At 37.2% G+C, this 18,234-nt stretch overlaps 1 non-coding gene and 1 pseudogene across 1 annotated transcript; one reads left to right on the forward strand and one right to left on the reverse strand.

The window, feature by feature from the left end:
• Nucleotides 1–1,294: 1,294 nt before the first annotated feature.
• Nucleotides 1,295–8,006, reverse strand: LOC108986092 (annotated as a pseudogene).
• Nucleotides 7,403–7,509, forward strand: LOC118344938. The gene has a single exon (XR_004798666.1). It is a non-coding gene; the product is annotated as a small nucleolar RNA R71 (small nucleolar RNA).
• Nucleotides 8,007–18,234: the final 10,228 nt, after the last annotated feature.

An 18,234-nucleotide genomic window follows, 5' to 3' on the forward strand; every position in this document is an offset into this window, starting at 1 on the left:
TTTCGCAAGACCACATATTACCGTTTGGAGTGACACGAAAGTTTAAAATAATAAGCAAAGAGAAATAAATTTCTAAACTTAACCACTAACAATATTGACACCTAAATGTGGCTATTTACTAAGGGAGTGTAGAATGAATTATGAGTGAAATTGTCGGGACGTTCAAGCATAAGTAAAGCTGAAAATAAAAGAGAATCTATTTTTCTAAAATTGCTAAGATTAAAGAGATTTAAAGAAATCGTGTGGAAGTTGACTTAAACTAGTAAGAAACAATTAAACAAACACTTGGGATGCAATTTTCGCCCACTTATTTGGTGATGGATTTACTTCTCTTTTCATTTCCTCTCAACCATTCTCTCATTCCTAGAAATCATAGTCGGATAATATAGCAATGAACCACAATTTTATTTTAATAAAACTACTTGACAAATTATATAACAATCATAGAAAAGTGAAAGAAAAACATTAAAGTCATGTTACTTCTTCAAGTATCAATTGTGCCTTTACGTCTACAATTGATCTAAATCAAGAACAAAGAACTCTAATATTTTCTAGATGCACATTGAGATATAATCCATCAAGTTAATCATCAAAAGCACTAAATATTGAAGTAAATCCAATCCCAAATAGTCATAGGTTACTCATTGAATCCCAAGCTATAAATCTAGTCTATCATCTCTAGACTAACAAAATGCTCAAGAAAATTAAAATCTAACATCATCAAATACTATTTCAAAGGAAAGTTGCTGAATAAAAATATACTGTATCCCTCAAATGTGCTGAAATCCGAAACTCAAAAGCATACAAACTGGCGGAAAATAAAATGAAATAGCAGTCAATAGAACTGGAAAATAATATGAAGAAGAAGAACGCCGAACGAAATAAAATCCCCAAGAAAAACCGCCGACCCCTTTCGGCCAAAAATCCTTCCTTTTTATACTCTCTTCCTCTCTGCGTTTTATGCCTCCAGATCGTGCGTTTCGTCTCTCTGCAGTGCGCACGCCTCAGCCCCTGCGTTTCACGTCTGCATCTCCTACGTTTTGAGCCGGTGCTGTGAGTGCCTGAGTGGTTCTGCGTGAGCTCGTCTCCATCGCGTGAGTGCCCGCGTTTCGAGCGTGACCCGTGTGCGTGCGTCCGCTTTTCACGTCTCGCCCAGCTCCCGTTCCCCTGAGGCCACGATCCAGCCCAGGTTCTTGCAGTGCATCTTCAGCTCCTGCAGTGGATTTGCTGTGAGGCCACGCTGTGAAGCCATGATCGTGCATCCCCTCTTTCATTTCTTTTCTTTGTTTTGTCTCTAATCCCTAGCTGCTTTAGTATTTGGGTGCTGCACGTTCAATTTGTGTGGCTCTTCCAAAAATACCCTACATAAAATTAGAAGTGTTAACAATTAAAAGGGTAAAATTTTGGAATATTAATTTATGGTGTGGACCAGCTACATTACAACTCTTTTTAAGTGTAAAATACCAGAATTTTACATAGAGTCAAGTACTAAAATTTACTACATAATTAAGCGCTTCATTCATATTTTGATTAAACAAATCCTTCATTTTAGTGGCTTAATTATGTAGTTTTTGACACTTTATCACACCCCCCAACTAGCTTTTTGCTAGTGTCTAGCAAACAATGCGATAAAAATTTTGTAGGTTCCAAAAATGAGCTACTAAACTCAAAAATCTCTACAAAAGATTAATCATATTGAAATCATGGGCATTAGAATATAGTAAAGTCTAGTTTTAGCTCAACACAAAAGCTTATAAAATTCTCAAGAGCTCAAACAAGGGAAATGTACTTAAGCTGAAGATCTTTGAGTGCACCAAGTGTGTGAACAGATTTCCATTTGTTAGTTTCAAGATTTCTCACAATAGTTTCAGCTTAGCAACTTTTTCAAGAAAAACCAAAAGGCCTTCACTCCAATTCAAAACCATTACGTTGGCGGCTTTCACGCTATCACACTTTGAAAGACCCATTTTTTTTTTTAACAGATCCCGGTGATAGGCAGCCTTTTCCAATGTACTTGCACCATTTTTTTTTTTTGTGCATGATCTCTAGCTTGTCCCTTTTCTCATGTACTTTTACAAACTTTTTTTTTTTTTTTTCATCACGCTTTTCCTAAGCCATTAAGATATAGTTCATTGTAGTTCTTGCTAGTTGCTTAGAAGAAACCACTGATTGTCATCAAACAAACCACAAAAAGTATATGTTTGTGTCAATTAAGGTCATCAATCAATAGCTTTGAAGTAATTTTCCCAAGTTTGAGTTGCTAAGACATATCATAAGGTCAAGTGTCAAACTTAAAACTAACTAATGGGAATTAGTGTAGCCCAAAACTGCAACCATCTGATCTTAAGTAGAGAAGTGTGAAAACAGTAGCTTGGTAGCAACAAAAAAATTCAAACCCCACAATAATTAATCCTGAGAGACTAATGGTAGAAGGCTCTCCTTACCCCCCAACTAAAAATGGGTAGTGTCCTCAATGCAAATCATGAATAAAACAAGGCATGAAAGAAAATAGGGCCGAAGAAAAATACCTGAGATGGCTGAAAGGATTGTGAACATAAAAATGAAACCATAAAGGAATAAACAGAGCTGAACCTGAAAAGATATACTAAAGAAAAAGGAAAAGAAATAAAGAACAAAACATAGAACTGAAACAAATAAAAGCAGAAAAATAAAAGGAAAAGAAAGAGAAGAAAAAAATTAAAATAAAACAAGAATGAGCTAAGGACCATGAGAATAAGTGGGATCTTCTAAAGGAATGGAAGTATCCTCATGTGCAAGTTTTGCCAAAAAATGTTTAAGTCGTTGGCCATTAACTTTGAAATAGATGGAGGCGGGAATTGTAAAGTAAGACTTGCTCATTGGGCTCAAAATTCTTTCTTTGGATGTGCTTGTCATGTAATACCTTCATGCGTTCTTTCGACAATTTAGAATTGTCATATGCATCTTGCCTAAGCTCATCCAATTCTGAAATCTGAAATTTTCTCACAGAACCAGCATGGTCAATAGAAAAATTAAATTGTTTAACAGCCCAATATGCCTTATGTTCAAGCTCAACGGGAAGGTGACATGCCTTTCCATAGACCAAGCGATAAGGAGACATGTTAAGAGAGGTTTTAAAGGCTGTCCTATAAGCCCAAAGCGCATCAGTAAGCCTTAAAGACCAATCTTTTCTATTGGGGTTGACTGTTTTTTCTATGATGTGCTTAAGTTCCCTATTAGCTAATTCAGTTTGCCCATTCGTTTGCGGGTGATATGGAGTGGAAACTTTATGGTGTATACCATATTTTTTTCATGAGGGCAGCAAATGGTTTGTTGCAAAAATGAGTTCCATTATCACTAATGATAGCTCTAGGCATGCCAAATCTAGCAAAAATGCTTTCCTTCAAAAACTTAAGCACAACCTTATGGTCATTTGTTTTACAAGGAATGGCTTCAACCCATTTAGAAACATAATCAACTGCCACGGGGATATACAAATAACCAAAAGAAGATGGAAAATCAATCCCCCAACAATCAAAAATCTCAATGACCAAAATGGGTTGTAAAGGCATCATATTTCTCTTAGTAACTGTGCCTAGTTTTTGACATGGCTCACAAGTTTTGCAAAAATTATACGCATCCTTAAACATATGTGGCCAATAAAACCCACTTTGTAAAATTTTTGCAACAGTTTTATTTGCAGAAAAATGCCCCCCACAAGCCTCAATATGACAAAAAGAAAGAACAGCTTGTATCTCATGATCAGGCACACATTTTCTTATGACTTGGTCAGAACAATATTTAAACAAGTAAGAATCATCATAGAAGAATGACTTTACCTCATGCTTGAATTTTTGTATGTCTTGAGCCCTCCAATGGGGTGGAGTTTGTCCTGTAACCAAAAAATTAATTATGTCAGCAAACCAAGGCAAATTTTCAACTGACATTAATTGTACATCAGGAAAAGAGTCAAGGATAGGGATAGTGTGATCCTTTTCAGCAAATGTAAGCCGAGACAAGTGGTCGGCAACTACGTTTTCAGCACCCTTCTTCTCTTTGATGATAAGATTGAATTCTTGGAGAAGAAGAATCCATCGGATTAAACGTGATTTAGCATCCTTCTTCGACAATAAGTACTTTAACGCTGCATGGTCAGTAAAAACAACCACAGGAGAACCAAGAATATAAGTTCGAAACTTGTCTAATGCAAAAACTACAACAAGCAATTCCTTTTCTGTGGTAGAATAATTTCTTTGGGCTCCATTTAAAGTTCTACTTGCATAAGAAATGACATGTGGGAACTTATTTCTACGCTGTCCAAGAACAGCTCCTATGGCTACATCACTAGCATCACACATTATCTCAAAAGGAATAGACCAAACAGGGGGTTGCATGATAGGGGCTGTGGTGAGCAAAATTTTCAGCTTATCAAAAGCATCTTGACAAGAAGAGGTCCATTCAAAAGCAACATCATGCATAAGTAACTCACACAAAGGCTTAGAGATAGAACTAAAATTTTGAATGAATCTCCTATAAAACCCAACATGCCCAAGAAATGATCTGATTTCTTTTACTGTTTTGGGTATAGGACGTTTGGAAATAAGTTCAATCTTAGCTTTATCGACCTCAATACCTTGTGATGAGACTATGTGACCAAGCACTATGCCTTGTTGAACCATAAAATGACACTTTTCTCAATTGAGAAGCAAATGCTTCTCTTCACACCTGGCTAAAACAGCTTGTAAGTTAGTCAAACATGCATCAAAAGAACTGCCAAATACTTAAAAATCATCCATGAATATTTCCAAACAGTTTTTAATCATGTCGCTAAAAATACTAAGCATACATCTTTGGAAAGTAGCCGGTGCATTACATAGTCCAAAAGGCATTCTTCTAAATGCAAAAGTGCCAAACGGGCAAGTAAAAGTTGTTTTCTCTTGATCTTCGGGTGCTATTTCTATTTGGTAAAAACCAGAATATCCATCAAGAAAGCAATAGAAATCATGACCCGCAACTTTTCTAGCACTTGATCAAGAAATGGCAAAGGGAAATGATCTTTCCTAGTGGCGGCATTCAACTTCCTATAATCTATACACATTCGCCAACCAGTAGAAATCCTAGTAGGAATCAGTTCATCTTTCTCATTTTTCACAATGGTAAGCCCAGATTTTTTTGGAATTACATGAATGAGACTTACCCACTTGCTGTCTGCAATAGGGTAGATGATTCCCACGTCAAGTAATTTTAAAATCTCTGTTTTTACCACCTCTTTCATGGTAGGATTTAATCTCCTTTGCATCTCCCTAGAAACTTTAGCATTTTCCTCTAAGTAAATCCTATGAGTGCACACAAGAGGATTTATACCTTTTATATCTGTGATTGTCCACCCAATGGCACCTTTGTGTTGCTTTAAGACTTCCATCAATTTCCCTTCTTGATCATGAGAGAGTTGGGCTGAAATCACCACTGGGAAGGTGCTGTCCGGTCCCAGAAATGCATATTTCAAGTCATTTGGCAATGGCTTCAGCTCTAGGGTTGGGATTTCATTTGCTGAAGGCTTCAAACTTGCAGTCAACGGTGGGAGTTGCTCAATCTTTGGCCTCCATTTAGTTTCCAATTTATTTTCTGCATTAAAAACATGAGAAACATCAATGGGGGTGTCATCAGTGAGGAGTTCACAAAAATTTTCTAACTCAAACAGCAGGTTAGTGGGCTGATATGCCAAATAAGTCACCTCCTCAAGGATGCTTTCCAACAAATTCACTTCTTGTACATCTTCCAAGTCTTGAGGTTGCCTACAAATATTGAAAATATTTAGTTCAATGGTCATGTTCCCAAAACTCAGCTTTAAAACACCATTCCTACAATTTATTAATGCATTTGAAGTAGCAAGAAAAGGTTTCCCAAGAATCACAGGTGCTTGAAAAGAAGATTTTGGTGTCAAGTGAACATCCAACACAACAAAATCAATGGGATAAAAGAATTTATCCACTTGAACCAAGACATCCTCAACAACTCATCTTGGCATTTTAATAGACCTATCCGCTAGTTGTAAAATGATAGGAGTTGGTTTTAATTCCCCCAAACCAAGTTGCTCATAAACATTATAAGGCAGCAAATTCACACTTGAACCTAGATCTAACAATGCTTGACCAATTTTTGAACTTCCTATAACACAAGCAATTGTTGGTGAACCGGGGTCTTTATATTTTGGTGGGGTATTACTCTGAATTATGGCATTGACCTGCTCAGTAAGAAAAGCTTTCTTTTGCACATTTAATTTTCTTTTAACCGTACACAAATCTTTTAGAAACTTAGCATATGCAGGAATTTGTTGAATAGCATCCAACAAAAGGATATTAATCCTAACATGCTTGAATATTTCTAAAATTTCAGATTGGTGTTTCTCTTTATGCAGAGGAACCAATCTTTGAGGAAAAGGAGCAGGTACAGGACATGAAATCTTTTCAGTTTCAGTTTCATTTTGTTCAAACTCACCATTTTTAGCCTCATTTGGTACAAGTTTAGAGACCTTACCAGCCTTGTCTGAACCTTGAGCTGGAATGTTCACCACCCTACCATTTCTCAAAGTAGTGACCGCCTTCACTTGCCTCACATTTGAACTCTCAACCGCTCCTTGTGGTGGCTGACTTTGTGGATTGGGTTGAGGTTGTGCAGGAAGTTTTCCTTTCTCTTGAGAGCTCCAAGCCGTAGTCATCTTTGTAAGTGTGCTCCGAATGTCATTTATCGCTTGAGAGTTTTGATTGTTGATTGTTGCTTGACCTTGCATAAACTGCTGCAAGGTGTTTGACAATTGATGCATCGTCTCCTCAAGTCCCTTCTTTTGCATTGGAGGTGCTTGAATTGCGAGTTGAGAGGGTCCTGGAGCCAAGGCTGCTGGAGCTAATTGCTGGTCATTCCTCCACCCAAAATTTGGGTGGTTTCTCCATCCTGGATTATAAGAATTAGAATAAGGACCAGAATATGGTTTTTGTATCATATTCACAGCATTAGATTGGTCCAACAATACCTCTTTGAATGCGGGGATAGTGGGACACTCATTAGTTGAATGCCCATGATCCTCATATATTCTACACTTCTCTGATTTTTATGGACAGCATGCACTTCATTTACCTTTTTCAATTTCATAGCTTCCATTTTTCTAGACAATAAGGTTATCTTAGCACGCAAATCATCATCTTCTTTTAAAGTGTATTTTCCATGACCAGACTCAACTTGCCTAGACCTATCATGCACATCAGTTGTGTCCCAAGATTGAGTATTTTTAGCAAGGTAATCAAAATATTCAAATGCTTCCTCAGGCTCTTTGTCAAAAAATTCTCCATTACACATGGTTTGTACAAATTGGCGCATTTTAGGTGTCAAACTTTCATAAAAGAAACTTATCAAACGCCAATTTTCATAACCATGATGAGGACAAGCATTTAAAAGATCCTTGAACCTTTCCCAACTTTGATAAAAAGTTTCAGAATCTTTTTGGGTAAAGTTCATGATTTGTCTTTTAAGTGCATTTGTCCTATGTATTGGAAAAAAAATTTTCAAAAATTCAGTTTGCATTTCCTACCATGTGCCTATAGATCTAGGTCTTAATGCATTTAACCACGTTTTAGCCTTATCTTTCAAGGAAAATGGAAACAACTTTAGTCTAATAACCTCCTCAGTGCATGTTGGGTCCATGAATGTAGAACAAACCTCTTCAAATTCTTTGATATGAAGGTACGGATTCTCGGAATCCATGCCATGAAAATGTGGAATTAATGGAATCATTCCAGGTTTGAAATTAAAGACATTTGCATTCAAAGGTAGGATTATGCATGAGGGGGTGCTAGTTCTAACAGGTTGTAAATAATCTCTAAGTGTCCTATTCTGATTCACTACTTCCCGATCATGATTCTCATTTTCAGCCATGGTACTATTAGTGTCAGAAGATGACTCAAGAGAAAGTGATGCTGAGGTAAAATATGCTTGTGATTCTGTCCTAACCAACCGAGAAGTTTGGTCCCTAGTCCAACCAGTCATACAAACAAGAACAGAAAATAAAATAATATGAAAGACAAACAACAACAAAACAAAGAAAAAAATAATGAAAAAAATAAAGTTAAGAGAAATGTCACCCAAGTTGTGAAGAGGTTCATAACGCTACAAACGTCTTCTCAACAATATGAGAATGCTTTGCTAAACACCAGTTGTCCCCGGCAACGGCGCCAAAAACTTGATCAGCTTTTAATTTCGACTTCCAAGCGTAGAAGCTGTCAAAGTAATACAAGGGTAAATCCCAAGATCGAATTCACAGGGACAATGAGAATTTAGCAAACATTTCATTTTCGCAAGACCACATATTACCGTTTAGAGTGACACGAAAGTTTAAAATAATAAGCAAAGAGAAATAAATTTCTAAACTTAACCACTAACAATATTGACACCTAAATGTGGCTATTTACTAAGGGAGTGTAGAATGAATTATGAGTGAAATTGTCGGGACGTTCAAGCATAAGTAAAGCTGAAAATAAAAGAGAATCTATTTTTCTAAAATTGCTAAGATTAAAGAGATTTAAAGAAATCGTGTGGAAGTTGACTTAAACTAGTAAGAAACAATTAAACAAACACTTGGGATGTAATTTTCGCCCACTAATTTGGTGATGGATTTACTTCTCTTTTCATTTCCTCTCAACCATTCTCTCATTCCTAGAAATCATAGTCAGATAATATAGCAATGAACCACAATTTTATTTTAATAAAACTACTTGACAAATTATATAACAATCATAGAAAAGTGAAAGAAAAACATTAAAGTCATGTTACTTCTTCAAGTATCAATTGTGCCTTTACGTCTACAATTGATCTAAATCAAGAACAAAGAACTCTAATATTTTCTAGATGCACATTGAGATATAATCCATCAAGTTAATCATCAAAAGCACTAAATGTTGAAGTAAATCCAATCCCAAATAGTCATGGGTTACTCATTGAATCCCAAGCTATAAATCTAGCCTATCATCTCTAGATTAACAAAATGCTCAAGAAAATTAAAATCTAACATCATCAAATACTGTTTCAAAGGAAAGTTGCTGAATAAAAATATACTGTATCCCTCAAATGTGCTGAAATCCAAAACTCAAAAGCATACAAACTGGTGGAAAATAAAATGAAATAGCAGTCAATAGAACTGGAAAATAAAATGAACTGGAAAATAATATGAAGAAGAAGAACGCCGAACGAAATAAAATCCCCAAGAAAAACCGCCGACCCCTTTCGGCCAAAAATCCTTCCTTTTTATACTCTCTTCCTCTCTGCGTTTTATGCCTCCAGATCGTGCGTTTCGTCTCTCTGCAGTGCGCACGCCTCAGCCCCTGCGTTTCACGTCTGCATCTCCTACGTTTTGAGCCGGTGCTGTGAGTGCGTGAGTGGTTCTGCGTGAGCTCGTCTCCATCGCGTGAGTGCCCGCGTTTCGAGCGTGCCCCGTGTGCGTGCGTCCGCTTTTCGCGTCTCGCCCAGCTCCCGTTCCTCTGAGGCCACGATCCAGCCCAGGTTCTTGCAGTGCATCTTCAGCTCCTGCAGTGGATTTGCTGTGAGGCCACGCTGTGAAGCCATGATCGTGCATCCCCTCTTTCATTTCTTTTCTTTGTTTTGTCTCTAATCCCTAGCTGCTTTAGTATTTGGGTGCTGCACGTTCAATTTGTGTGGCTCTTCCAAAAATACCCTACATAAAATTAGAAGTGTTAACAATTAAAAGGGTAAAATTTTGGAATATTAATTTATGGTGTGGACCAGCTGCATTACAACTCTTTTTAAGTGTAAAATACCAGAATTTTACATAGAGTCAAGTACTAAAATTTACTACATAATTAAGCGCTTCATTCATATTTTGATTAAACAAATCCTTCATTTTAGTGGCTTAATTATGTAGTTTTTGACACTTTATCATATTCATGAATAAAGCCCAACGTTATATTTCAAACAAAATGCCAGGCTTCGCCTGTTACAAAATATCTGAAGTTATAGTCGAAGGGTCATACGTCTCGGCTCTATTACGGTAAGGCCAATGCACCAGCTAGCCGGTGTGGTGGCGAACACGCACTACATAGAGTAAGCTAAGCCATACGAGGAGTCGACGAAGGAGATATAGAAGGTGTGCTGTAAATAATTAATAAGATTCTATAGTAGCACCAGGTCAACCAACCAACCCGGATCTGCTGCCGAAAGTCTCTGCATTTTGGGAGTAGAGCATGCAAAATCCTACTTTGGATGTTCGGAAAATTAAAGTTTGAATGGCAGGACTCATTAATTGTTTTTTGCTGGCATTGTGAGTTGTCTCCCTTCCTCTTTCAATCGACACACTCGACAGATATAGGTCCCGATGGCCGACTTCTGCTTCTATAGGGCGGTGACAACCCCTACCTTCCCCTACCATGCTTTCCCAAGAACCCATTTTTCAGGATTGGGCAGGCCTATCCAATCATAAGAAATGTATATAACAAATACAAATATTTATATTTGTTTATATAAAAGTAAATAGTAATACTTATAAATGGCAACTGGTGCATCAGAAAATATTTATGAAAAAAGTCTAAAAACTTTATTAAGAAATTGGCTGATACAAGAGGGGCAAATTTAAGTAATTTACAGTACAAGCTGAGACCTTAGAAATTTCAGATCAGCAGATTAATTAAGTGTTAAAAAGTGTTACTTTAGGTGAATATTGAGTGGGTCCGAAAATAAATTTAAGTAACTATAAGTTAGTAAATTCAGGTTAAGAATGGCAAGAGCTGTGGGCGAGGAATTTTGCATGGGCGGGTGATGTTGCCGCCTTGAGCCAAATGAAAGGATAAACAAAATCTGAGTTCAGCTAACCAGTTGGCCAATGTGACAGTTTACTACAAATCAGGGTGAGAAAGGGTAGATAAACTTACGGGTGGGCGACTCCAACTCGAAATCCTTTGAGAAACTCTGTATACCAGTGGGCAACTCCAACTCGAAATCCTTTGAGAAACTCTATATACCGGTCAACACCTCTTCAAAAGCAGAGTGAGCCTCTGATTCTGCTAGGCATTCTTGCAACTTGGAGATAATGGCTTCAAGGGGTTTCGTCTATTTGTGCATGTGAGGCTTTGTTTGGTGCATGAAGCTTCCTTAAACCGGGATTTCTCTTCTTACACTCTTGCTAGTACCAGCAGTGAGGGGTTTTCTTGCTTGCTGCCACACAAGATTTATCTTACAAGGGTTTTGTTTGGTGCACTTCAGCTGCAGAGAACCAGGATTTCTCTTCTAGAAATTATATTGCTAGTACCAGCAATGAGGAGTTATTTTGCTTGCTGTCATGCAAGATTTCTCTGTGGCAGGTATGTGTTACACCCTTTTACCCACAAAGTTGCTATATATCCTGCATATGGTAATATTATTAGGCATTTATTTTCTTCATCAAGAAAAAGGTAGTTTCTCTGTTAATATATGGGTTGTATATTAAATCTATAAAGGAGGCTGTTTTTACTGTAGCATTTGTCTACTTGCAGAAACAATGAGCTGAACCATGCCAGGCAACACAATACTGCAGAAACAATGATCTGAACCCACCCAGGCAACACAATACTCGAGTGGTTGGCTAAACTTGAGGTACGTGGAACTTTGTTTGAGGTCATGGAGTTGGTGACAACTTTTTTCCTGCTTGCCCCATGACTCATTTGTCCATACCATGCCTCAAAGGGGAAAAGGCATTTTTGGTGCCCCATGCATGCATGCATGGATGGGTCACTAATGTGTGTAATTATTTGTATAGGTTGTGTATCCATATGATGAATGAATGATTGATACCTAGCACCAGCTTCAGCTTAATTTAACTTAACTTAATTACACACACACAAAGGTAGCCTCCCTTCAAAATTTGGCATAGTCAATGGAGCACCATGTCATTCGGTGTACTCGGTAGGGTAATTTCCATGAGTAAGCTGCAGATGGAGACATGTCCGTACTGCTTGGGTGACAAAGTATCACCCAATATGACATGTCACTTTCCAACAGCTCCAGTAATATTGGGATATATATAAGCATAGTGCTCAAATTTATTCCCTAGTTAGTAGGTCATATTAAATGGGCAGAAATTAGCATTTTTCAGAAGTTGAATCACCCTGATAGGCCCTTCATTTTTCTATTAAGTGTATATATTCACTAATGAAATATATCCTATGATTATAATAGGCAGGTGCAAGTACTATAAGATATTACAGTAGAAATTAGCATTTTTAAGAAGTTAATCACCCTGAAAGGCCTTTCATTTTTCTTTTAAGTGTCTATATTCACTAATGAAAACTGGCCTGTGATTATAATAGGCAGGTGCAAGTATAAGACATATGGCACAAATTGGACGAGGAAGGGGGTACAGACGAGGTGGAGGCTACAGACGCACTTGGGCTTATAGCAGACGACCACATCCTCATCCTCCTTTAATTTCATCATGTACCCCAACCAGAATGACAACGAGGATAACTCTGATGATTCTACGCAGCCTCCAAGCATGGTTCCTGAGACAGAAGTTGCGCATCCAATATTGGATGCGCACACAAGTAGAGACGACAATGGTTGATTCTTTTATTATGCTCACCTATTGGATGCGCAAACAAGTAGAGACGACAATGGTTGATTCTTTTATTATGCTCACCTATTGTGCTAAATATTGTACAATTTACATACATGTTTGGTTTAAAATTTGATAATCAAAAGTTAGGGCAACACTTAATTAAGTTTGATATTCCATGTAGGTGAAGCTGTTTCAGAGCCGAGTCCATCAGATGTTGCAGCAAAGAGACGTGGACGAGGTCTCGCCAAATGCATTGAGTTTGATAAGCTTTGAAAGCACGGGAAAATACCACTTAAAATTAATGATGGGAAAACAACCCCGTGTTGTGAGAATGCGAACATGTTCACCACACAGGTCACATGGATATTAAAGCATCATGCAGACATGAGTCACGCACGGTGGACTGATGTTCCGGCAGTAGAGAAAGATGAACTCATCGAACGTGTTCGGGTAAGCTTCTATTTAATCCATGCATCTGCTATGCTTTAGCTTGTATTAAATGATTATGCGGTTGAACTAATGAGTACTTGACTATGTTTAGGCTGACTTCATTTCGGATTGGGAGTTGGCGGATCATAGATAGGCGGTGTGGAAACAGTTGCGTAAGCGATTCAACGCTTTCCACCATCAGCTACACAGGAAATATTTGTCATATGGTAGCCATGATGAAGCATTGGCTGGTGGGACAGCTGGATTGGTATCTAATTTAGTTTGGGTGAAGTTATGTGATAGATGGGGAAGTGAGGTATTCAACGTAATATGCACGCATAAAAACTATGGTTTTTATCATAGTTGTGGTTTGTCAAAATATTTGTTTCAGTCACAAAGAACAATCTTCAAAGTTTATCATTTTTCATTTTATTTGAAGAAAATGTCAAAGCAAAACAAAGATAACCGTGACAAGCTGAAAACCAATCACACCTCCGAGAGGAAGTCATTTGTGAGAGTCATGGAGGAGAAGGTATGCATCTTTATTAACTTCATCATCGTATTAATCATGACTAAAAATAGTCAAATACTAAAACATAAGAACCTTTATTTAGGCAGGGACAAACCACAAGTAGACAAATAGATTCTGATCTAGAGTTTCAATGAGTATAATTAGGAACCCTAATAAAATTTTAAGGGAACTAGGGATTTGTGAAAATATACAGGCAAATTAAACCCACTTGTTTTAATGGCATTAGCATCTACCTGGATTTACTTCCAACAGACCACTATATAATCTAACACTTAGTGGAAAGTGAGGAAAACTCAAAATTCATGTGCATTGAGACTTTGAGTTTATTAACCACTAATGCCAAGATTTAATGGCTTGCTTTGTCATCGCGTAAAAAACACTGAACTGAAATAGGGTAGGTGAATGATCGACTTAAAATCTATATAATGTAAAATATGAAAACATTTAGGAATAATTTAATGTTAGTATGTAAGATTGATCTTTATGCTTCATTGTTGCACAGCGTTCGACTACAACAAACTTGGTCAAGTTCTACAAGGAAGTCCGTTGGTCTAGGAGTAAAGACAAATTCGTGACATCCACGACATAAGAGCTTTATGTGAGCATTTTAATATACCTAGTGCTTGAATTTATGTACTATCATTAACACAATTAAGGTTCTGTAGCAACTTCACTGTCATTGTGGTGACGAACAAGTTATGGTTTAATTTACACAATTATGTACACTTTGTGCAGAAGCAAATGGTTGACAAGATGAAAGATATAGAACCTGAGCAACGAACTGAAGAGGCAGCAACTTCTGTATTTAGGGAGGTACTAGGTCATAGACCAGGGTATGCTAGAGGTCTAGGCGAGATGGTAATACCAACATCTACACGACAACAAGATCGTGAAAGGGAGAAACGTCATGTTGAAGAAGTGGAAAGATAGAAAAAAGATGCTGAGTATTACAAGACTCAGTTTGAGGAGTTAAGGGGAGATTTTAGGGTACTTATGGAGAGGCAATGTGAGTATGAGAAGTGCTTGTACAACCTAATGTCACAAGGAGAGTCTTAGAGAGAGACTCAGGGAGCTGCCTAGGATATTCATTTTTCCTTTTGTGGGGGCATTTTTTGTGTAGTTTTTTGAAGTGAAATGCCCATATGTAATTATGTTTTGGGGCATCACAGATTTTTTGGGGGATGCCGCTGTGATGTTTAATAGGGCAATCAGTGCATGAAGTAGTTAGACGATATAGTATGTGGTTGTAAGTAGTGTTAAAATATTTGGATGCTTGAACTGGGATGAGGATTTTGTAATCAATGTCGTCTGGTATGGGCCATGATCTAAGTAGTTAGAAGATATGTATAATCTGGACATATGGTATGTGCCCATGCATAATCTGAAATCAGGTGATTCTCATATTCCACTGGGCACTTTTTTTTTTTTTTTTATAGCCTAAAATCAGGTTACAAATTATGTATGGAATAGTTTGTAAGTATAAATAGCATGTCCCTTCAAATACTAACAATGACTTCCCATGTTTCTACTTACACTTACAGGTACAAGCAAGTGCTTGCATAGTGGTTTTCACAAAGATAACAATAGGCTCTTGGTGGACTATACATGCAGGTAAGATTTTGTGGTGGAAGGTTATCCATTTAATACCTTGTAATGCTTATAGCATTTTCCATTTATATCAAACTGAATGTCTTGCTCACATTCACTTTTACCTTATATGGGATTCATACTGATTTTGAGAATATCTTCTTACATATGAAGAGTAAAATTGCTGCCAATAACATTTGGGAAGTTATCAGTACTAATTAGATGTATGGGAATGAATACTATAACAAAGCATTGAATTAATGAGGATTGCTTTGTAAGGGTTGTGTGAAGTGTTGTGCATAGTACATATTTTAGAGAAATGATATTGATGGCAGTCTAATAATGAAAGATTAAGTGGGTTGTGCCTAATAATGAAAGATTAAGTGGGTTGTGCCTAATAATGGGTTGATGATAGCTATGTCATGCATTTTGGAGATGGAGCAATTCTTTATACATCTTTTTCTTGAGTCATGATGTGAATGGCAGAGGGTTTCAAAGAGGAACCGAGATAGGCTTGCTGATTTTGATGCTCATCTTAGCTAGGCCTGAGCTAAGATGTTGTGTGAAAGCCTCAGTTTGATGTAGAAGATGTAATTCAACAACAAGATGCATGGTAGTAGATCATTTTTTGCTGTGATGGAGTGCTGTTCAAGTGAAGATTTGCTGCCTCAGCCAGCCCTGTTGTCATATTAATTTGCTTCCTGCCCAAGTTTATGTAACTTTGGAATATTTGGCTGACTATGGTATTATTGTGTTGTAATTGGTCAGTGGCTAGTATAGATGGCTTAATATTGACTGTCTGGGAAAGTAATGTAGTGGTGGATTTATGACAGTTGATGAATGAATGAATGTGTTTAATAGCCAGGGAATGTTTTATTGTGGATCCAAATAGTTTGGGCAGATGAAAAACCAGCCTGTGGTTGCGTTGTATATATATATATTCTATTCTGAGTAAAGTGATATAATATTAGTTATGTAATATTATATCACTTTATGAAAGGTACTACATGTTCATAAACTGGTGCCAGCTAGTAGTGTAACTGCAGAATTGTCCCAACAAGGTTCCTTTCAATATGCAATTCCACGATCATGAATGAATGGTATTGAGTTATAGATGTATACGTTGGTTTACATATTCAGAATTACTAGAAATAAAATGGTTGCCTATATTGGACTGTTGCAGCGAAATCACCATTTGGCTGGGAAAAGGTCATGACTGCATGCATGCTTTAAGAATCAGGAAGTGGCACTTTTTCCAGTGAGAATCCAAAAAAGCTGCTATTAGGCCACAATATGCTTAACTGATATACATATGACATTTCCAGCGATAATGACCAACGCAAAAAATTTCCATTCTCAACGATCATGGGCAACGCTACAAATAAGTACTTTATATCGGCGATAAATTGTTGTCCTGGCGAGAAGAACTGCCGCTACAAATTCTTTTTCTGAGCAATTGTTCCATACGCTGCAAAAATAGCAATCAATTTCAGTGATTTACTCTGGCTGCTTTCAAGTTTTTGCAACACAATGCGTCAACTGGTGGAGGGTTTTTTTCCAGCGTCTACTGCATATTTGCGACAGAGCGTGGAACGATGCAATAAAATATTTGCAGCGACACTGACAGACGTAAAAAACCTTTCTCATTCCCATCAATGACTTCTAATGCTGCAAAACAAACATTACTTGCAGCGATTATTCTTTTTATGCGGCAATTTACAAACGAAGCATCTATGCTTTTGCAACGCAAAAGGTTAGCTGGTGGAGGCAGCGCGTGCATGCATATTTGCGACAGGTTAGATAGCGTTGCAACAAAAGTTTTTTGCAACTTTTTACAGTGAATCGACAATTGAAAGTATCAGCATCTGATCTTTGGCAACCAACCTACAGCGACGGGAGAATCGCTACTTTTCATTTTTTGTGGCGATTTATGGGCTTTTAGCAATGAATTCTCAGTGCTGGGAAAGGCCGAATTCCTTGTGGTGAAGCTATGCATTATTTTTGGTAAATGAGGGTGTGCTTGCAAACATAATGACAGTGAAGCTATATTACTATGAAATGGTTGTTTTCCCCTTTTGGCTGTTCAATAAGAATTATTTTTTCCTGACAAGATTTTATTCTGTTATTACATAATCAAAGCAAAGCTTATGGGATAATTTCAATTTGGTTTTATGCATGCTCAGACTCTTGTTGAAAATATCTATCTAATGAGAAAATCGTTGCCCACTATCCCCAATGTCTTTCACAAAATTAATTCGTTCTAGCATCCTAAACTAACATGATATGCTCTTTCCATACCTGACAGAATCCAATGGAGCATAATGGCTTTTCCATCTGCTCTATCCTTGCCAAATTGATTACTCTGGTCCATTTCACAACAAAGACTCACTATAATCATAATAGTGACCATTTACATGGCTTGAGAAAACGGAAAATCAAAAGAAGAGGACATCAGTCCATCGATTTTTAATACTATTGTATCCCTTTTATTCTATGAAATACATGCAAGTGACTGCTACTAGCTGTTTTTGAGACAGCTAGCTAGCAACAGTCACTAGAACTAGAAGTCCCATTCTACAGAACTGTTAAAATGAATCAACTTTGGCCACTTGCACAATACAAAACAACCAGATCTCAAGTCCCAAGGAACTCAAGTTCCAATGCACCATTTTTTGACAAATGGCTTTACCTACGCGAACCATGTTTTTTTTATTTTCTAGTTTTAGATTTTTTAACATTTATTTAAAAATTTAGCTATCATTTGGAGCCAAAAAAGTGCACATCTATAAACCATCTCTTTCTCTCTCTCTATCACACACACACACACAAACACATTATTTGTGGTCAATCAGCAAGCATTTTTCTTGAATAGATATTCGGGAAAAAAAAAGGGTAGAGCAGAACTGTCTATATAGGACATTAACTGGCTTGAACTCTGGCATTGCATTGGTTTTATTTATCACTTGAACGATAAGATAGAAAAAAAAAAAAAAAAAACGATAAGATAGCCACTAACTTGGAAGACCAGCATCAGACTAATATGTCTTCACTCTTGTAACCAGAAGATGGTGAAAAAGAACAATCTAAGCCTGATCATGAAGATGAACCAAATTAA

Source organism: Juglans regia, chromosome 16 (assembly GCF_001411555.2).
Source record: "Juglans regia cultivar Chandler chromosome 16, Walnut 2.0, whole genome shotgun sequence".
Lineage (NCBI taxonomy): Eukaryota > Viridiplantae > Streptophyta > Magnoliopsida > Fagales > Juglandaceae > Juglans > Juglans regia.